We start from the raw sequence: 23,195 nt of genomic DNA on the forward strand, positions 1-23,195 counted from the left end.
CCCTAATTTTTTGCATTCCCGTGTGCGTTCCCGTGTTTCCTTTGTGGTCTAATGGTTAAGTTAATCGGTAAAAGTATAACTACTCTTGAACCCATGGGTGTGCGAGTTCAAGCCCAGTTAACCTCAAAAACTTTTTCACATTCTTTTTTATTTTAAAGATAAAGCCTCTTTCTGGTACTGATCACATGATAAAACACAAGGAGGCTCCATGTTGGAAAAGCATGTTGTCGAATATGTCGAAGTTGGGCAGCACAGAGATGTAAGTAGAGTCATTTTTTGACAACTAACATATGCATATTATTCAATAGTACAATTGGCATACTCATGAGCATGTTTCTGTTTGTCTTGAATATTTAAGCATTGCACATGTATAAGTGTGCAAAATTGGGAATCCATCACCCTTATCGTCCAGAGTTACTTTGTAACATAATGTCAAAATTAATTCCCTCCACGCTCCGGGCATGGTGTGGCTGATTGATAAAACTGTCTATTCTACAAGTTTTGTATCACAAGATGTTGCCTTTGGTTGACGTCAAAGAGGCTATAACTGAGAGTGTGTGGCATGGTTGATATATGTTGTGCTGTAACCGCTATAAATAGATCAACGGGCCCGGACACCCAATATTCATTTTTGCCGAAAATCAACAAGTTTTCAAAAGGAGAAGTTAGCTCAACGCCTCGAACCATTATCCAATATCTCCATACATCCGACTATTCGCTGAGCAACCATATGTAGAATCGACATAAATTTGTACACAAATGTTTAGATTTTATAGCATTCTTTTTAGTTGTGTATGTTACATGGTTGTGAAGATCAGTGCCAGTGATGACGTGGGAGAATGAGACATTGACTCGCACACACGCACACACGCACACACGCACACACGCAAACACACACTCACACACTCACACACTCACACACACACGCACACATCGTCCTCTTTGAAACCTTGACGCTAGTATACACGTCCACAATTTGCACAATCACCCTGCTCGTCCAACACCAAATATCTGCACTGACACATTTCAAAAGTAAAAAATTCATACGTGTTATATGTGAGGTGAAGTGAAATTGGGTTTAACGTCGCGTCCAAGAGTATTGCAATTATATAGCGACGTGCATGCACGTGTGTGTGTGTGTGGCTGCTTGTACTAGAACGGACTGATGCCGATTTATAGTGCTAGCCCACTGAGATACCATGCCGCAGTTTAACAAGAATACCCCACTCAGACACAGTATACTGACTCCGAGCCGACCAGTCCTTGTTTTATCCCCTTAATGCCGAGCGCCAGACAGGGTAACAACAAGTACCATCTTTAAACGTCTTTTGGTATGACGCGGCCGGGGATCGAACCCCGGACCTTCCGCTCTCCGGGCGGACGCTCTACTACTAGACCACGGAGGCGGTCTGTGTTATATGTGAATAGCTGTGGGTAATATACATGTACATGAGACATGTATACATGGTAGATATAAGATAACTATTTTATGTAGAGAACATTCTTGACATACGTATATAAGATCTTCTTATAACATGAAACATGTTACAATTAACGTTTGTGGGGCACGGGTGGCCCAGTCGTTTAAGGCGCCGCGATTCGCTGTGCAGAGTTGCGTCCATTGTGCACGCTAGAAACCTATGATTGTGGGTTCGAATTCCGGTTCGCCCCGATTATGTTTCTAGGTTTGTCAGCACCATACCCGTGCTTGTGGGTTTCGCCGAAGTGGTAAACGTCTTAGACCTGCTGAGACGTGATAAACTGGAATACTGTTAAAAGCGGCGTTCAACCGAAGTCATTCACACACAATTAGCGTTAAACTTTGACAATCTCTATCGCCTGACAGCGAAAGAGAAGAAGCGTTCGTAAAATTATGTACTGTTTGTGAATCTCGTATCTTTCAGTGACGGCAAAAGCATGAATCTGACGAAGGGGTCAAACTGTTGTGGGTCTCAAAAATAATGAGAACAATGTCGTGACTACTTTGCAAGTGTCTAACAGATCCTAAATAAATATATCCCTCACATAATATTGGTCTCATACCATGGAGGGCTTGGGTTTGTTTGACACGCCTCTGCGAAATATGAATTTTTTTTATTGACATACATCACATTAAATCCCCGCTTCCCATTAGAATGTTTTGGAAGAACAGTGCAGTGTGTTTCAAGGAAATTATGGCACTATTATTACAACAATTACTATATCAAATACATTCAAATCATAGCTTATACTTAATTACGGGTGCACGGATGACCCAGTGGTTGGTGCCTATTTATTTATTTACTTTGCCCAGGGTAATTGAGCTATTATACCAGCATATATCATTTCCATAGTACTTGAAGGAGATTTTCTGTACTCTGTGTCTAAAACCAGTGACACCAGCCTGTGTATGTCCAGGTAACTTTCTAAAAGTTGCATTTGTGTAGTTACGTATATATGGCCCATACGATTTGTCATATTTGACCCCTTTGATATGCATATGAATGTTTTAATGCACTGGTCATCATATCATATTTTATATCATATCATTGACTCCTATGAATTTTTTGATGTACATAGTTCAACTCTGGACCTGACATCCCAGAAACGCCCCACGTTTCGCTGTTTGCGGGGACTGGATATATCCTCCTGTGGTTTGACAGAGAGGGTGTCTCTCAGATACATGGTTAACATTTAAGGAGAAAGCAGGACAGGGTCCCTAACCTCCTACCCCAGCTACATTAACTTAAAACAACAAATGTTCACAAGGATAATTTACATAAATACATATATACAGAACATTTACTGCCAAACTAAATTTAGAATCAGTCTTTTGACTTGTCTTTCATTAATGACATGTTGCAATGGTAGACATAAGAAGGATATGCCCACTACCACCGACAACTCCACACCACATCCCCAGCCCATCCTCCTCAATCCCCCACCCCCTTATCCTCCCCCATCCCCTTATCCTCCCCCATCCCCATCCCCTCCCCCATCCCCATCCCCATCCACTCTCCTTCGAGCCTGGACTTTTGGTGTGTTTTGATGTGAATTGTCTCTGCAGTAAATATTTCGGAACGACGGCTTGACCTTTTAAATGTTTAAATATTATATGCTCTTTATGACTTCAAGCGCTACTTAGTTTGGTACACACAGTGTGTCAATATCAACGCAAAATCCACAAGCGCCGACAGCTATAAAACACGTTCTATGTGACAGACAATATCAATAGAAAAAAGTGATTTATGTGAATATGCGTTAAATAACAGGGAAATATTAAACCGTCCTTTTTCTGAAGATAAAAAGTAAGACACAGCAACATGATTCACTGAGTTGATAAACATGTTATTGCACAGATAATTGGATCATCTAGCTGTACCAAACCCAAATATAACACACAGTGGTCATGTTATGTTATGATTAAATATGTTTTCTATGCGAAAACATTATGAAGCAGCAGTAAAATATACAAATATAGCCTAGAAGGAGATCATATTTTGCGCCGGTCAGATACGAAAGAATGTGTGGTGTCATATATGCTTTTGCCCACTTTTGCATTTTTGAAGCATACTAATAGTGTAGAGAACTACTTAAAAATAACACGAAGTGTTCCCCTATTTCGTTGCATTCACTGTTGTCGAAACCAGTTAAGGCTGAAACTGTTATTCAGAGTGAGTTAGTGAGTGTGGTTTTACGCCGCTTTTAGCAATATTCCAGCAATATCACGGCGGGGAACACCAGCAATGGGCTTCACACATTGTACCTATGTCGGGAATCGAACCTGGGTCTTCGGCGTGACGAGCGAACGCTTTAACCTCTAGGCTACCCGACCGCCCCCTGTTATTCAGAGAATTGGGCATCATTCAATATATAAGTGGTAATTAGTGACTAGCATATTCCTGCCAATACTTCCACCAATGGAACATGAACTGCATGTCCTCAGGCTACACGTGAATCTATCTAGGTGGCAGCAACACCGCGTACTTATTTTGTACAAACAGAACAATCTATGTATCTCTCTTTGTCTAAATGCATATGGGGTTACGGGTGGCCCAGTCGTCTAAGGCGTCGCGATTCGCTGTGCAGAGTTGCGTCCCTTGGTCACCCTAGAAACCTATGATTTTAGGTTCGAATCCCGGTTCGCCCCGATTATGTTTCTAGGTTTGTCAGCACCATACCCGTGCTCGTGGGTTTCACCGAAGTGGTAAACGTCCGAGACCTGCATCACTTCGGGCCTTCCTCCCACATTAAGCTGACACGCCACGATATAACTGGAATACGGGTAAAAGCGGCGTTGACTCACTCACTCACTCACTTTAAATGCATTTATTTCTTTGTTGAATAAATTTTGTAAGATAATCAAATTTGCTATTACGTCTCTGTTGTTGTAATATATGACAGAGTATATTTGTCCAGGTCAATCAATACTGACGCAGATTGCTCTATCCTCATAAGAAGATTTCTCCTGTGAAACATGCATACAATACCTTATCAAATATCTTAATGAAACGGTTTAATTTTAACTTTCACTTTCCGGAGCCTGGTTCATGCGAGACTTACAACAGCATATATGTGATCAATACACACAGATCTACTGAAAATAATAAAACAAATAAGTCACTTGCTTGAAGACGGTGTAAGAACCTACACCGAAACGTCGCTCCTAATTGTAATAAAAAAATTGTACATCCATATATCTAATCCTTACTAAGAATATACTAGTTGGTAAAAGAGTTTTCACACTGTGTTTAAAGCAAGATGCATTGTTCTTCGTTGAATCACTTTGGTAACCAATATCGCTGTGTGTTTTACAAGTTTCTCGTTCCGCACTGATGTTGACCCGGGAATGTATGACTCAGGTATAGTACTCTACCTTGTTCAATTTCTAATAGACAGCGAAATTATACTCGTTGTTCCACGATGAGATCTACTTATTACAGAGCTAACATATGGTTCTTCAGTCAGTGCGTCAGACCCTTAAACAGCACTGGTGGTGATGAATAGCCTCGGTACAAGTTACGCCGCTGTGAACACAAGTGTGTTCTACTTTCACTTTCGTTTCCCTCTCAGTCTCTCACCGCCACTCACACTCACTCACTCACTCACTCATTCACTCATTCACAGGCGTTTTTCTTAGTTAAATTACACGCCTGGTGACTTTCCGATAATCCCCCGATAGATGAAAGAGGTTTCTTTGTATAGCGCCATGCATTCAATGCACCCCTTTAATATCAAGACTTGAGCTTCAAACAATACATTCTTTGATGTCACAGATCTATCATGGGTCGTTTTAACACAACAATTCAAGGCGATAGGTTTTTACACCAGATACTCATCGTTCATCTTTTTTTCACTTATATATAGATACTTATAATGCTTGTGAAATATATCGGAAACATGCTCTGTATAAAACTGGGAAGTGAGACGGAAACGGATTGAACACATCTAAAAATAAATGCGAAAAAAACGGAAACATACCCTATATCTAGTTGTGAAATACGACGAAATTAATCAGGCAGACTGAGATTTAGGCTAAGGGTTATATTTTTGAATGTATACTTACTTCAATCATCACATCTTAAACGAGACAATAATATCGATAAACATAATGGTATTTCTAATTTCATCCTGGCACGCGAGAACATAGAATAGCCATTATTGACTTTATGTGGCCAAAATACTTGACCTGTGAGTGAGATCGACAGGGTGGTAACGTATCTGTTGTGACAACGGCGGTCAACATACGAAGAGGGAGGGGGGGGGGGTCAAAACCAGATATTTTTTACTTAAAACTATGGGCCTGTATCAGCTGTATTCCAGCGATAATCTTAGTAATCAGTGCTATGGCACAGTACGTTGAGGTTAATGCTTGTGTCACATAGAGCAAACCCTCACAGTCACAGTGATGGCACTGATTAAATGTTATGAGAAGGCAATTTATTTCACGCATATGTACATACGACGAAGATGAAAATTATTTTATAATTGTGCCATGTTGTATATATATATATATTTTAAATATCCGGTCGTACGGGGCATGCGAGACACACAAATCAGCATATACCTGTATGCGTATAATACAATAATCATTTTCTTGTAAATAATAATAATAATAATACCACAGTGTAGTAATCGGTGGTAGTAATTAAACCATTTAAGGTAGCACAACCGCTATGCGTTCAACAAGCCTCTCATTCCGTATTAAGGCCGACAGGGTACATCTGCATGAAAGTACAATTGAACTGAGATGGAAATTTCCGTAAATCATAACGCAAATCTGAATATAAACTTCAATAAGTTAGAAAATGAACTTTATCTTCGACAGCTTTATCTGGGTATCTGGGAGTGGATGTTGTCGGGGCGAGCAATCAACTTTGTACAATTTTTAATGGTAAATTACAACAGCGCAATTTACTCATGGTTCCGCGTTGAGATATATTTATTACAGAGCTAACATATGATTCTACAGTAAGTGCGTCAGGCCTTTCAACAGTTTTGTGTACGCTTCTGTGAGTGCCAGTGGCCGGTATAGTCCGTATATTCAAAAACGTTGTTATTTCACGTTTCGCAAAATATTGTGTACTTATGACACATTAGATAGTAAAGCCCGTTTCTAAAGGTAATGCTTTACTACCATTAGCTAAGATGAATCTGCATGTTCGGCTATCATTATTACAGCTGATCCCTAATTGCCGAAGTTTAGATAGGTTTGACTAGATTGCCATAACATGTCATAATTAAAACACCAAGGGCAATATTTGATGATTTGGCTTATTTTAACCAGTCCAATGGCAAATTAAAATCAGACCGGCTTACAGTTTGGGCGGTAATGCGTATTCTTGGTACAAGTGCACACCACTGTTAACACTAATGGGTAACATAGTCTAGCATTCGTTTTCGCACTAGCACTAGCATCAGCACTAGCTCTTCCCCAGCACCACCCTCAAACCCCCACCCCCACCACCCACCCACTCCCCCCACCCCCACCCCATGCCATCTCTCACTCTCTCTCGCTCCCATCATATACCCTGGCAGAGAGAGAGGTTGAGAGAGCGAGTGAGAGAAAGAATGGTGAGTGAGAGAAAGTGAGAGTGAGTTAATGAGAGAAAGACAAACTGTTAGAGTGTCAGGGAGGAGTGAGCTAGCTGGTGAAAGTGAAAGAGAGAGAGAGGGGTGAAAGGTGAAAAGAGAGTGAGTGTGAGGGAAGGTGGGAGTGAGTGCGAGAATAAGTGAGAGTAAGACATAAAGTGAGAGAGTAAGCGTGAGTGTAAGTGAATGAGAGGGATAACGAGAGTGAGTGAGTGAGACAGATACTCATATTAAAGAAAAAATTGAGAAAATGTGACTATGATTGCACTCGTTAACTTTGTATTAACTAACATTGCAATGCAGTTTGTTTTTTAAACTTTGACACTACAACTGAATCAATCAAAACACACAACACGATGCCCAGATACAGCTCCATCACGTAAGAACTGTATATAATTCCTACTGGAAGTCAAAGTCGATGTCGTGTGACTTTTCGATCGTGGCCCTCAGTTAACTGATAAGTCCGCGATGGATTAAAAAAATCCATTGCACAGCGGCAACCTTTCCATGTAATCGTTTGACAACAGAAACATACGCTCTATAAAATTGTGAAATACAACGAAATAAAGCAAGCACTGACCGAGATTTAGGCTTCAATTTTCAAATCTTAAAAGGGAAAATACTATTAATATAAATACATAATAATGTTTCTATTTTCACCCTGACACGGGGAAGCAGAGAAGGGCCATGATGAACCTAATGTTGACCACTGATATCGACTCGGTGGTAACAGATCTGTTGTGACAACGGCGGTATAGATGTACAGTAAAGTACGGTTATAACGAACTCAAAGGGACTACTAATTTTAGTTCGTTATAACCGTAGTTCGTTATAAGCATATATACAGCATAACTACAGCAAATATTCGGGACCAAAAAAGTAAGTTCGTTATATCCGTCAGTTCGTTATAAGCGTGTTCGTTATAACCGTAGTTTACTGTATATGGATATGCTAGTACTTGTACTGAAACATCGCCTTGGTGAAACTGCTTATCATAGTTCGTGATTCCCTGATCACTATTACCGGTATTGCATTGGTTTATTTACACAGTATTTCATTACACTCAATATCTAGAGATAAGTATTCTTAGGTGGTGAACAGTGTATGGCCAGAAGAACAGTATCTATGAAATCTTGCAGTTAACTGAAGTCGAACATTATTATCAACCTCAACATTTAGTCGATTAAGTAGCTCCTTTGTGATATTGACAAGTTCAACAATAGCAAGGATTGTACTGCTATCAATTGCCACATTAGATGCCTATTGCGCATGTGGATATAGGTGACCATTGCCCATATCTCACATCTATTTGTCGAAGTGAGTGTGCATCCTTCCCCGCCGTGGCGGTGATAAAGGTATTGTGTGAACACTTTTAGCACAATTCTTGTAAACTTGTAAATGTTGAGTGAAGACAAAGCATACCCCACATATGATAAAGTTAGAATATTATTAATGACATCAGATCGATATATTTTCAGCTCGTGAACATAAGGATTTGATAGACCATACTTTTCCAAACAATTACAACATTTGCGCATAGAAAATGCAATAACAAACAAGTATCATACACGAAGGGCACACACTCGTGTTATATTATATGAAACAATTACATTGAAGATTGATCAAAGCAGGATTGGCGTCAATGTAAAGTATTTTTCAAAGGGTTTCCAAACAAAGCGTGGATAGATAGAAGCTTTGATTGAAGTATTAATATTTCATTAATAGGCGCTGTTTATGTGCCGGATAAATTTAAATGTATTTAACATGTAAATATTTTTCTGGAATAATTGATCAATTATATGGAGAGAGTTTGGCTGCAGTTTAGTTTACACATTTCTCGGGCACACTAATTACACTTGTGTGTATATTGTAGCATTATGTCGGCATTAGGACTGACACGGATTGTAAGGGCGTGTTTGTTAGCGATTATCAGCGTCACTTCAGCATTACATGAGACTCTTGTCATACAATTAGTTATCGACTCTGTTGGAATCAATGCATCCGGCTCCCTTGTTATATGAACATATATTATGTTTAGATCACAATATAGGAATATATCGTATTTAGAGATGAATCTGGAATGATAAGCGAGTGGAGGCAGCTGTTGTATCAGCTGGTTATCATACACACACTTTCAATGTTTATTGTCGATGCAGCATTTCTACTCCACTTTGATATTGAACAGCAACGTTAATTATACCAATTTAAACACTTATTCAATCTTTGAATTTGTCACACCTGTTTAGTCAAAGGTATTCCTATTACTTGGAGTTGCAGTATGACAGCTCAAGACGTATGGTGGGTGGTAGCCTAGTGGTTAAAGCGTTCGCTCGTCACGCCGAAGACTCGGGTTCGATTCCCGACATGGGTACAATGTGTGAAGCCCATTTCTGGTGTCCCCCGCTGTGATATTGCTGGAATATTGCTAAAAGCGGCGTAAAACCATACTCACTCACTCACCCACTCTACAACTATGATGTTTTGCACTAATGGACCTCAAAACGCTGAATATCCGCAATATCCACATACACGTCCTGAAAACCCTCTTAAATCCACGGGGGTGGTCGGGTAGCCTAGTGGTTAAAGCGTTCGCTCAACACGCCGAAGACCCGGGTTCGAATCCTGACATGGGTACAATGTGTGAAGCCCATTTCTGGTGTCCCCCGCCGTGATATTGCTGGAATATTGCTAAAAGCGGCGTAAAACCAAACTCACTCACTCACTCTTAACTCCACAATAATACAATACAGTGCAGACATTTGCTTGAAACTGTCACGAGTGTTGCACAACAAGTTTATTTTTCAATAATGCAAGTATGTTTAGAGCCTTTCACCGAGTCTTTCTTAACAAAGACATGTTGCCACAAACACCTCGAAAAAAAGATTGTTATTGCTTATTATTGTTCTTGCTTTCTACCATTGATCAGTGTTGATTAAACTAATTGGGACATATTTTTCATTTAACGTCGCATCACGCCATCTCTAAGATCGCCCAGAAATAACATTCGGGGAGAAAGTGTATTGCAGATCCTTTTTTATTGCCGAAGGAACATACTTTTTTTCAGAAGGGTGGGAGGTCACCTGTAACGGCCGATCTTTATGTGTAGAACATGGCACAGATACTTGTCAACTAATTGTAGCAGATCAATAGATAACATACAGTGGTCATGTTGATATTATACTATGGTCATGTTGTCTATCCGTATACATTTTGAAGCAGTAGTAAAATATACATCTACATTTGAGGAAGAGATGGATCATTATTTCGTGTGTGGTGTCAGATACGCCTTCACACTTGTTGGAGAATACTCATGTTGATGTATAATAAACAGGATATCAACATGGCTTGGTGACAAGATTTCAACATTAATCATTATTTACTGACTAATTATTGATTAACGAACGCAAATTATGTGCATTCACTTGTGCGTTCTGGCGTGACCTGCATGGTCTAATGGCTAAGTTAATCGTTAAATGTTAAATCGTTGAAACCCCTAGTGTGCTAGTTCAAGCCCAGTTAACTCAAGAAACATTTTTCACTTTCTTATTCTTTTTAGAGGTTAGGTTTACGAGTTGTTGCCATTTGTTGACGTCAAAGAGGCTATAACTGGGTGTGTATCGCATGGTTGATATCCGCTGTGCTGTAACCGCTATGATTGGATCTAATTTTTGCTACCGAATTACTTTTTATCATTTTCAAAAGGAGAAGTTAGCTCAACGCTTCCATGCATTGGCCAACATCCTATATGCAGCTAGACTATTTGCTGAGAAACCGAATTAAGAATCAATATATACCCATGTTTAGATTTTATAACTAGCTTTTTAATTGTATTTGTTGATTTTTTTTGGTGATGAGGCAGTGATGACGTGGGAGAATGAAACATTATGTCTCCCCCCCCCACCCCCACACAAACACTCACTCACTCACTCACTCACTCACTCACTCACTCACTCACTCACTCACTCACTCACTTTGTATCCTCTTACTTTTTTGTACGAGAATCTGTACTTTACTCAGGAAGTGTTATCCCAAATATAAGAGTTGTAATACTACACTATGCCCAGATACAGCCTCAACTAAATATAGTTCACATTTGAAGTGAAATTACACGCCGGGTGACTTTCCGATCCTGGTCCTCAGTCACCCGATAATTCCTCGATAGATGAAAGAGTTTTCTTTGTATAGCGACACGCGTCCAATGTAACCCTTTGATATCCAGACGTGACCTTCATATAATACAAACTTTGATGTTACAGATCTATTATGGGTCGTTGTCACATATCTATCAAGGTGTTAACGCAATTCAGGGCGATAGATTTTCACACCAGGTACTCATCGTTATTTCACTTACATGTAGATATTTATTATACTTGTGAACTGAAACGGCACATACTCTATATAAAATTGTGATGTGAGCTGGAATCACACGGAACACATCTATAAATAAGAAAAAACGGAAACATACCCAAATCAAGTACGACGAATATGAATCAATCAAGACTGAGATTTAGGCTAAGGGTTATGTTTTTGAATGTATACGTACTTCAATAATCACATATTAAACGAGACAATAAAATTGATAGTCATTATGGTATTTCTAATTTCATCCTGGCACGGGAGAGCCAAGAAGGGTCATTATTGATTTTGTGTGGTCAAACTTCTTGACCTGTGATTGAGATCGACTGGGTGGTCACGTATCTGTTGTGACAACGGCGGCATACATACTTGGGCGGGGGTAGGGGGTAGGGGGTGGGGGTTGGGCGTAGGGGGGAGGGGGGATCTATCGATATTAGGTATACCCTCTTCCTCATCTACATTTATACAGATCATTTACTCCGAAACCGATTTTCGGATCGACCTATGTATACATGTATGTGTAATGCTGTTCGTTATTTCACCCTGTTAGTTTGGCGCAGACAGTGTTTCAATTTTTAACGGCAAATACCCAGGTCGTGACAACTATTAAACACGTTCAATTTGACAAACAACATAAAAAACAGAGTTTGTGTGAATATGTGTTAGGATTTCGGGAAAACCTTTATTAAAACGGGCTTTTTCTGAACGTAAAAAGTAATGACACAGCAACAGGAGTTGATGAACGGAATATAGCGTCATCTAACTGTACCCAACTCATATATGCCATACACCAGACATGATCAGTCATGTTGGTATTCGGGCGATGGCGGTACTACCTTTGAAGCAGCTGTAAAATATACGTGTACAGTCCATGAGTGACAGAAGAATGTGAAGTGTCATGAACCCCCCAGCAGAACGCCCCATACTTCATACCTTTTGAAGAGTACAAAACATGTTGATGTTGAAAACGTGTTTCTAAACAATTGACTATTAATTGATTAACACACACAAAGTGTTCCAAATTATTTGTATTATCAGTTTAGCCCATGAAGATTCGGGGTAAAATAGGTCTTCAGCAACCCATGCTTGCCGTTAAACGCGACTATGCTTGTCGTGAGAGGCGACTAACGGGATCGGGTTGTCAGATTCGCTGACTTGGTTGATGCATGTCATCGATCCCAATTTTGTGGATCGATGCTCATGATATTAATCACTGGATTGTCTGGTCCAGAATCGGTTATTTACAGACCGCCGTCATATAGCTGGAATATTGCTGAGTGCGACGTTAAACAACAAACAAACAAAAGCATTATCAGTTGTCGCAATAACGTAAGAACGAAACTATCAATCAGAGAAATGGACATCATTCTGTATATAAGTGGTAATTACAACCAGGCATATTCCTAACCATGCTTCCACCTATCAAATATTTCAAGAACTCAGGTGACCCCTGATTGCAACCAACACCACCACGTAATTCATGTGGCACAAGGGGCGGTCGGGTAGCCTAGAGGTTAAAGCGTTCGCTCGTCACGCCAAAGACTCGGGTTCGATTCCCGACATGGGTACAATGTGTGAAGCCCATTTCTGGTGTCCCCCGCCGTGATATTGCTGGCATATTGCTAAAAGCGGCGTAAAACCATACTAGCTTACTCATGTTGCACAAAAAGAACAATATATGTATGTCTCTGTTTGCCTGCAGGTATTCAGATAAACAAACTCTGCTTTTATATTTGTTATATTGTTCAACGTGACAGAGTATATCAGAGAAAGAAACATGATCAGGTCAATCAATATTGATGCAGATAGCTATATCGTCATACAAAGACTTCTCCTGTGAAACATTTCTAAATCAATATCTGAATAACACTGGGCAAAATAAAATTTCACTTTCCGGTCTAAGTACATGAGAGACAAATAACAGTATAGGATATGTGCGTATAATACACACAGATCTATAAAATTATATAAAAAGAATACTAGTATGCAGTGGTTAACAGAGTTTAAACAGTGTGAATAATTCAAGATGTATCGGGGGCACGGGTGTTCAAGTCGTCTAAGGCGCCGCGATTTGCGTCCCTTGGGCAAGCCAGAAACCTATGATTGTGGGTTCGAATCCCGGTTCGCCCCGATTATGTTTCTAGGTTTGTCAGCGCCATACCCGTGCTCGGGTGTTTCACCGAAGTGGTAAACGTCTGAGACCTGCATCACTTCGGGCTTTCATCCTACATTAAGCTGACACGCCGTGATATAACTGGAATACTGTTAAAAGCCAAAGCCCCGACTCACTCACTCACTCACTCACTCACTCACTCAAAGCCCCGACTGACTGACTCACTCACTCACTCACTTTGTATCCTCTTACTTTTTTGTACGAGGATCTGTACTTTACTCAGGAAGCGTTATCCCAAATATAACAGTTATTACACTACACGATGCCCAGATACAGCCTCAACTACATTTAGTTCATATTTGAACTCAGTCACTCACTCACTCACTCACTCACTCACTCACCCGACCACTCACTCACTCACTCACTCACTCAAACTGTATCAGTCCCACACGATGCCCAGATACAGCTCCAACTAAATATAATTCATATTTGAAGTCACATGTCATGCTGGATGACTCTCCTTTCCTAGTCCCCAGTAACCCCAAACTTCCTCGATAGATGAAAGAGTTTCACTGCACAGTGACACGCACCCAATGTTACCTTTGATATCAATATGTGAGCTTCGTGTTATACATACTTTGATGTTACAGATCTATCACGGGTCGTTTTCACATGTCTATCAAGGTGTTTACACAACAATTCAAGGCGATAGGTTTTCACACCAGATACTCATTGTTCGGTTTTTTTCACTTACATGTAGATATGTATTATACTTGTGAAATAAAACGGAAACATACTTTATATGAAATTGTGTTGTGAGGCGGAAAACACGGACCACATTTATATATAAGTGAGAAAAAACCCCGGAAACATACCCTACATCTAGATGTGAAATACGACGAAATGAATCAAGCAGACTGAGATTTAGGCTAATGGCTATGTTTCTCAATGTATACTTACTTCAATCATCACATCTTACACGAGACAATAACATCGATAAACACAAAGGTATTGCTAATTTCATCCTGGCGCGCGAGAGCAGAGAAGGGCCATTATTGACTTGTCGCCAAACTACTTGATCTGCGAGGTCCATGTTTTGTTTCACTGCGCATTATATGATGATATCAGGGCAACTCTTTTTAATGAATGTATTGCTAAATCTTATAATTTTTTAGATATACCTGTTATCGACAAACTTTGTTTTATTTTCAGTGACTCCAGTGTGTGTTTTATACTTGCCAAAGTCTGCTTTTTAATTCTTAATCGTAGAAAACATCTTTTATATGGATAACTTTTTACTATATCATCTTTATATCATTTATGTTTTAATTCTGTGATAATTCGTCTCTCATAATTCTATTGAATGGTTCTGTACGTTTTATCTATGTCAGGTTGTATAAAGCTGTTTTATGTATGTACAGGAGTGAGACGTTAATAAACTATTGTCTGTCTGTCTGTCTGTCTGTATACTTACTTCAATCATCACATCTTAAACGAGACAATAACATCGATAAACACAAAGGTATTGCTAATTTCATCCTGGCGCACGAGAGCAGAGAAGGGCCATTATTGACTTGTCGCCAAACTACTTGAACTGCGACTGAGATCGACAGGGTGGTAACGTATCTGTTATGACAACGGCGGTATACATACCGAGGGCTAGGATTTTGTATCGATATTAGATATTTTTCAGCTTCAATTGCAAAACTAGATATTTTTTTATTACCCACTATGAAACTATGAGTCTGTATTAGCTGCATTCAGGCGACAAGCTCAGCAATCAGTGTTATGGCACACCGCGATGAGGTTAATGATTGTGTCACATAGAGCAAACATAGACTCTGATTAACTGTTTCATGACAGGCAACTGATTTCTCGCATAAACACATACCTCACAGAAGAGAGTTATTGTATTACTGTGCCACGTAGTATATATTAAAATAATTAGATTATCCGGTCGTACGGGGCATGCGAGACACAGCGCGAGCAACCTTCTTCCTGATGGTAAAGAACAACAGAGCAATTTACTCATGGTTTCTACGTTCTAATTATTACAGAGCTAATATATGATTCCACAGTCAGGTGCGTTAGACCTTTGAACAGTGTTGTGTACGCTTTTGTGAGCGCAAGTGGGCTGATAAATTCGTAATTCACGTTCCGCAAATTACTTACTTCTGACGCTTTGGTTAGTGAAGACCTTTTCTGAAGTTTGGGCTTGAATTTATTACCATCTGCTAAGAAGAATCTGCATTGTCGGTTATCAGGGAAACAGCTGAACCCCAAATTGACGAGCTGTGAATCAAGGTAGGTTGGATTAGATTGCCCCTCAAAACATATCATATGAAAGTACTATGTGCTATATATTTGATGACTGAGTTGCATTTTTTCAGTGCAATGGTAAGTGAGTGAGTCAGGGGTGTTAGTAAGAGTAAGAGAACAAGTTAGTGATTGAGTAAGGGAGGGAGGTGTGTGTGCGAGGGTCAGTGAGAGGAAGAAGATGAGTGAGTGAGTGAGGGAGGGAGGAGTGTGTGCGAGGGGTGTGTGAGAGGGATGTGTGAGAGTAAGAGGAAAAGTGATTGATTGAGTGAGGGATGGAGGGAGGAGTGTGTGCGAGGGGTGTGTGAGAGTAAGAGGAAAAGTGATTGATTGAGTGAAGGAGGGGGGAGGAGTGTGTGCGAGGGTCAGTGAGAGGAAGAAGATGAGTGAGTGAGTGAGGGAGGGAGGAGTGTGTGCGAGGGGTGTGTGAGAGGGGTGTGTGAGAGTAAGAGGAAAAGTGATTGATTTAGTGAGGGAGGGGGGGGGGAGGAGTGTGTGCGAGGGTCATTGAGAGGAAGAAGATGAGTGAGTGAGTGAGTGAGGGAGGAGTGTGTGCGAGGGGTGTGTGAGAGGGATGTGTGAGAGTAAGAGGAAAAGTGATTGATTCAGTGAGGGGGGGGAGGGAGGAGTGTGTGCGAGGGGTGTGTGAGAGTAAGAGGAAAAGTGATTGATTGAGTGAGGGAGGGGGGGAGGAGTGTGTGCGAGGGTCAGTGAGAGGAAGATGAGTGAGTGAGTGAGGGAGGGAGGAGTGTGTGCGAGGGGTGTGTGCGAGGGGTGTGTGAGAGTAAGAGGAAAAGTGATTGATTGAGTGAGGGAGGGGGGGGGGAGGAGTGTGTGCGAGGGTCATTGAGAGGAAGAAGATGAGTGAGTGAGTGAGGGAGGGAGGAGTGTGTGCGAGGGGTGTGTGAGAGGGATGTGTGAGAGTAAGAGGAAAAGTGATTGATTCAGTGAGGGGGGGGGGGGGGGAGGGAGGAGTGTGTGCGAGGGGTGTGTGAGAGTAAGAGGAAAAGTGATTGATTGAGTGAGGGAGGGGGGGAGGAGTGTGTGCGAGGGTCAGTGAGAGGAAGAAGATGAGTGAGTGAGTGAGGGAGGGAGGAGTGTGTGCGAGGGGTGTGTGAGAGGGGTGTGTGAGAGTAAGAGGAAAAGTGATTGATTTAGTGAGGGAGGGAGGGAGGAGTGTGTGCGAGGGTCAGTGAGAGGAAGAAGATGAGGGAGGGAGGGAGGGAGGGAGGAGTGTGTGCGAGGGGTGTGTGAGAGTAAGAGAAAAAGTGAGTGAGTGAGGGAGGGAGGGAGGAGTGTGTGATCACGAGGGTGTGTGCGATTGTGTGTGAGAGTAAGAGGACACGTGAGTGAGTAAGAGAGGTGCGTGCGTGCAAGTGTTAGTAAGGGAAAGAGAACAATTGAGTGAGTGAGGGAAGGAGGGATGTGTGCGAGAGGTGTGTGCGAGTGTTAGTGAGAATAATGTGAGATGTGCAAGTGTTAGTGAGAATAATGTGAGATGTGCAAGTGTTAGTGAGAGTAAGAGAACAATTTTGTGAGGGAGGGGTGTGTTGTGCAAGTGTAAGTGAGAGTAAGAGAACAAGTAAGTGAGTGAGGGAGGGAGGGAGGGAAGGACGGGTTGGATGTCCATGTGTTAGTGAGGGAAAGAGAACAATTGAGTGACTAAGGGAGGGAGGGATGTGTGCGAGAGGTGTATATGATGTGCAAGTGTTAGTGAGAGTAAGAGAACATTTTTGTGAGAGAGGGTGTGAGGGAGTGGTGTGGTGTGCACGTGTAAGTGAGAGTAAGAGAACAAGTGAGTGAGTGAGGGAAGGAGGGATGTGTGCGAGAGGTGTGTGCGAGTGTTAGTGAGAATAATGTGAGATGTGCAAGTGTTAGTGAGAGGAAGAGAACATTTTTTGTGAGGGAGGGGTGTGGTGTGCAAGTGTTTGTGAGAATAAGGGAACCAGTGAGTGAGTGGGAGAGGGATGTGAGAGTAAAAGAACAAGTGTGGGAGGGAGGGATGGGTGTGCGTATGAGCTAGTGTTAGTGAGTGATCATCTGCGGGAGTGAGTAAGTGAGGGAGGGACGGAGGGACGGAGGGAGGGACGGAGGGAGGGACGGAGGGACGGAGGGAGGGGTGTGTGCGAGGGATGTGTGCGAGTGTTAGTGAGAGTAAGAGAACAAATGAGTGATTGAGTGAGAGAGGGGTGTTTGTGGTGAGCAAGTGTAAGTAAGGGAAGGAGAACAAGTGAGTGAGTAAGAGAAGGAGGGGGTGTGGTGTGCAAGTGTTAGTGAGAGTAAGAGAACAGGTGAGTGAGTGAGGGAAGGAGAGATGTGTGCGAGAGGTGTGTGCGAATAAGGGAACCAGTGAGTGAGTGAGAGAGGGATGTGTGCTAGTGTTAGTGAGAGAAAGAGAACAAGTGAGCGAGGGAGGTTGGTTGTTTTGTTTGTTGTTTAACGCCGCACTCAGCAATATCCCAGCTATATGACGGTGGTCTGTACATAATTGAGTCTAGACCAGACAATCCATTGATTGATATCATGAACATCGGATACACAATTGGGATGCGATGACATGCATCAACCAAGAAAGCGAGCCTGACTACCGGATCCCGTTAGTCGCCTCTTACGACAAGCGTAGTCGCCTTTTATGGCAAGAATGGGTTCTAAAGACCTATTCTACCCCGGATCTTCACGGGTCGAGCGAGCGAGGGAGGGAGGGATGGGATGGGATTGGTGTGTGTATGTGTTTGTGAGAGTAAGAGAACAAGTGAGTGAGGGAGGGAGGGAGGGAGGGAGGGGTGTGTGCGAGTGTTTGTGAGAGTAAAAGGACAAGTGTGGGAGGGAGGGATGGGTGTGTGTATGGGCTGGTGTTAGTGAGAGTAAGAGAACATGTGAGGGATGGAGGGAGGGAGTGAGGGAGGGAGTCGGTAAGTTCTTGTGAGAGTAAGAGAACAGGTTAGTGAAGGAGTGAGTTAGTGAGTGAGTTAGTGAGAGTAAGAGTAAGGGATGGGATGGAATGGGTGTGTGTATGTGTTAGTAAGAGTACGAAAAACAAGTGAGTGAGTGAGGGAGGGAGTGCTGTGTGCGGGGGGGGGGGGGGGGGGGTGCGAGTGTTTGTGAGAGTAAGATAGCAAGTTATTGGTAGAGAGTGAGGGAGGGAGGGATGTCTGTGGAATTGTCAGTGAGAGTAAGAGGGCAGTCGGGTGAGTGAGAGGGGTGTATGCGTGCAAGTGTTAGAGTGAGAGAACATGTGAGGGGGAGGTGTGTGTGTCGGTAAGTTCTTGTGAGAGTAAGACAACGGGTGAGTGAGGGAGTGAGTTAGTGAGTGAGTTAGTGAGAGTAAGGGAACTAGTGAGTGGGAGAGTGGGTAAGGGAGGGAAGGAGGGGTGTGTGCGAGTGTAAGTGAGAGTAAGAGAGCAAGTGATTGGTAGAGTGAGAGAGTGAGGGAGGGATGTCTGTGGAATTGTTAGTGAGAGTAAGGGAACTAGTGAGGGGGAGAGTGGTGAGGGAGGGAAGGAGGGGTGTGTGCGAGTGTTAGTGAGAGTAAGAGAACAAGTGACGGAGAGAGTGAGTGAGGGAGGGTGGATGTGCGCAAGTGTTAGAGTTAAAGGAAGAGTGAGGGATTTAGTTAGTGGGTGAAGTAGTGAGTGAGTTAGTGAGGGTAAGAGAACAAGTGAGCGAGGGAGGTTGGTTGGTTTGTTTGTTGTTTAACGCCGCACTCAGCAATATCCCAGCTATATGACGGTGGTCTGTACATAATCGAGTCTAGACCAGACAATCCATTGATTGATATCATGAACATCGGATACACAATTGGGATGCGATGACATGCATCAACCAAGAAAGCGAGCCTGACTACCGGATCCCGTTAGTCGCCTCTTACGACAAGCGTAGTCGCCTTTTATGGCAAGAATGGGTTCTGAAGACCTATTCTACCCCGGATCTTCACGGGTCGAGCGAGGGAGGGAGGGATGGGATGGGATGGGTGTGTGTATGTGTTAGTGAGAGTAAGAGAACAAGTGAGTGAGTGAGGGAGGGAGGGAGGGAGGGGTGTGTGCGAGTGTTTGTGAGAGTAAAAGAACAAGTGTGCGAGTGAGGGATGGGTGTGTGTATGGGCTGGTGTTAGTGAGAGTAAGAGAACATGTGAGGGAGGGAGGGAGGGAGTGAGGGAGTGAGTCAGTAAGTTCTTGTGAGAGTAAGAGAACAGGTTAGTGAAGGAGTGAGTTAGTGACTGAGTTAGTGAGAGTAAGAGTAAGAGTAAGAGTAAGGGATGGGATGGGATGGGATGGGATGGGATGGGATGGGATGGGATCGGATGGGATGGGATGGGTGTGTGTATGTGTTAGTGAGAGTACGAAAAACAAGTGAGTGAGTGAGGGAGGGAGTGCTGTGTGTGTGGGGGTGGGTGGGGTTGGGGGGGTGGGGGGGTGTGGTGCGAGTGTTTGTGAGAGTAAGAGAGCAAGTGATTGGTAGAGTGAGTGAGTGAGTGAGTGAGGGTGAGGGGGTGAGGGAGTGAGGGTGAGGGATGTCTGTGGAATTGTTAGTGAGAGTAAGAGGGCAGTCGGGTGAGTGAGAGGGGTGTATGCGTGCAAGTGTTAGAGTGAGAGAACATGTGAGGGGGGAGGTGTGTGTGTCGGTAAGTTGTTGTGAGGGTAAGAGAACAGGTGAGTGAGGGAGTGAGTTAGTGAGTGAGTTAGTGAGACTTAGGGAACTAGTGAGGGGGGAGTGGGTAAGGGAGGGAAGGAGGGGTGTGTGCGAGTGTTAGTGAGAGTAAGAGAACAAGTGACGGAGAGAGTGAGTGAGAGAGGGTGGATGTGCGCAAGTGTTAGAGTAAAAGAAAGAGTGAGGGATTTAGTTAGTGGGTGAAGTAGTGAATGAGTTAGTGAGTGAGTTAGTGAGAGTAAGAGAACAAGTGAGGGGACAGTGAGTGAGAGAGGGAAGAAGTGTTTGTGTGTGTGAGAATGATAGTGAGAGAAAGAGAACAAGTGACAGAGAGAGTATTAGTCAAATAGAGATCTATAGAAAGTTAGTGAGAAATATTCATATTTAAGAAAAGACGGAAATAATGTTTGTTTGCACGCATTAACTTTGTATTTTGCAGTGTACATTTTCAACAACATTACAATGCAGTTTTCTGTCATATTGACCCTGCAGCTGAATCAATCATAACATAATAACCCGATGCCCAGATCCGTCACTAATGAACTACTTATATTGGAAGTCAATTCGATGCCGTGTGACATTTCGATCCTGATCCTCAGTAACCGATAAGTCCGCGACAGATGAAAGTGTCGTGTTGCATAGCGGGAAGCATGCCATGTAATACTTTGATAACGGAAACATACCTTATATTTAGTTGTGAAATATGACGAAATTAATCAAGCACCGAGATTTAGGCAAGGATGTATTTATATATAACTATATTTTCTTCAGTTATCACATAGATTTATTGATTTATTGATTTATTGATTTATTTCTAATTTCATCCTGGCACATGAACAGGGGAGACGGGCCATTATTAGTTTTGTGTAGCCAACACACTTGATCTATACTGAAATCGACAGGGTGGTATCAGGTCTGTTGTTCCAAAGGCGGTTTTCATGTAAATGTTAGTTCCTTGAAACATCGCCTTTGTTCAACTGAGCAAATAATGATATATTTTAGTTTAGTATTCTTTAATCAGCATTGCTTATTTACACAGTACATGTATTTTATTATACCCGTTAGCTAGAGAAAATTCTTAAGTGGTGAGTGGAGAAACCATATCTATCAATTGTAGTTAGCTTACAGATAAAAAAAGCCGAACATGATTACCTCCATATACACTTAGTCGATAACAAAACACCTTTGTAATAAGTAATAATGTAATAAGTTCAACTATAACGAAGTCTTTATTGCTAGTAAGTGTCACGTTAGATGCAGTTTGTACATATAGTTGATTATTGCCCATATGTCACATCTTGATGAGCGTGCATCTTTCCGCGCAGTGGCTGTGATAAAGAAAATGTGTTTTTTAGCACAATTCCTGTGAACAATGGTACCTTTTGAACAGTTTTAGTAAAGACAAAGCATACGCTATTTATGATAATTAATTTAATTGTTGATACATAAGATCGTTATATTTTTAGCCAGTAAGCATTTAGAATTGATCGATTATAATTTGCTAAACAATTACATTTGCTGCATAGCATCTGAAACGACGAACAAGCATCAAAATCGAAGGACATTAAATACACCTCTTGTCCTATTGTGTGAAACAGTTCCACTACAGAGTGATCAAAGAATGATAGGCGTCAACAAGGAGTATTTTTCAAATATGTATAATGTAGAGGCTCGATCCATTTTACACATCAACAAATGTGTCGGAAATCTAGCCATACAGGACACAAAGAAGGTTTACAAAGTGTCGCTAGGCAGAAACTTTGATTGAAGTATTAATATTTCATTATTGTCGGATACATTCAAATGCATTTAACATGTAAAAGTTCTTTTGGATATTATTCAATATAGATTCTTGCAGTTTATTTTTCACTTTTCTCGGACACACTAATTACGTTTGCGTGTATATTGTGGTAATAATATCGACATAAGGACTGACACGAATTTTATGGACATATTTGTTAGCAGTTATCAGCTTCATTTAAACATAACATAAACATTTTCAACCAGTAAATATTTAGAATTGATAGATTATAATTTGCTAATCAATTACATTTGTTGCATAGCATCTGAAACGACGAACAAGCATCATAATCGAAAGACATTAAATACACCTCTTGTCTTATTGTATGAAACAGTTCCACTACAAATTGATCAAAGAATGATAGGCGTCAACAAGAAGTATTTTTCAAATATGGATAATGTAGAGGCTCGATCCATTATACACATAAAAAAATGTATCGGAAACCTAGCCATACAGGACTCAAAGAAGGTTTACAAACAAAGTGTCGATAGGCAGAAACTTTGATTGAAGTATTAATATTTCATTATTGTCGGATACATTCAAATACATTTAACATGTAAAAGTTCTTTTGGAATTAGTATTCAATATAGATTCTTGCCCAGTTTAGTTTTCACTTTTCTCGGACACACTAATTACATTTGCGTGTATATTGTAGTAATAATATCGACATAATGACTGACACGAATTTTATGGACATATTTGTTAGCAGTTATCAGCTTCATTTAAACATAACATGACAAGTTATTGACTCAGTAGTTTTCCTGACTGAAATCAATGTATCCGTCTCCAATGTTATATGAAGCATATATTAACTTCAAATCGCAATATAGGGACATATGCGTATTTAGAGATGAACTAAAAATGATAAGCGAGCGGAAGCAGCTGTTGTGC

At 41.5% G+C, this 23,195-nt stretch overlaps 1 protein-coding gene across 1 annotated transcript in view; it reads left to right on the plus strand.

The window, feature by feature from the left end:
- The first annotated feature begins 216 nt into the window (after nucleotides 1-216).
- LOC125379758 (fibrinogen beta chain-like) overlaps nucleotides 217-23,195 on the plus strand; it is a 140,222-nt gene continuing 117,243 nt past the window's right edge. Inside the window, exon 1 of the mRNA XM_048395803.1 lies at nucleotides 217-259. The gene's annotated coding sequence lies outside the window, so the exon portion shown is untranslated. The remainder of the gene's footprint in view (nucleotides 260-23,195) is intronic.

The sequence above is a fragment of the Haliotis rufescens genome, unplaced genomic scaffold (assembly GCF_023055435.1).
Source record: "Haliotis rufescens isolate VD_foot unplaced genomic scaffold, xgHalRufe1.0.p SCAF_147, whole genome shotgun sequence".
Lineage (NCBI taxonomy): Eukaryota > Metazoa > Mollusca > Gastropoda > Lepetellida > Haliotidae > Haliotis > Haliotis rufescens.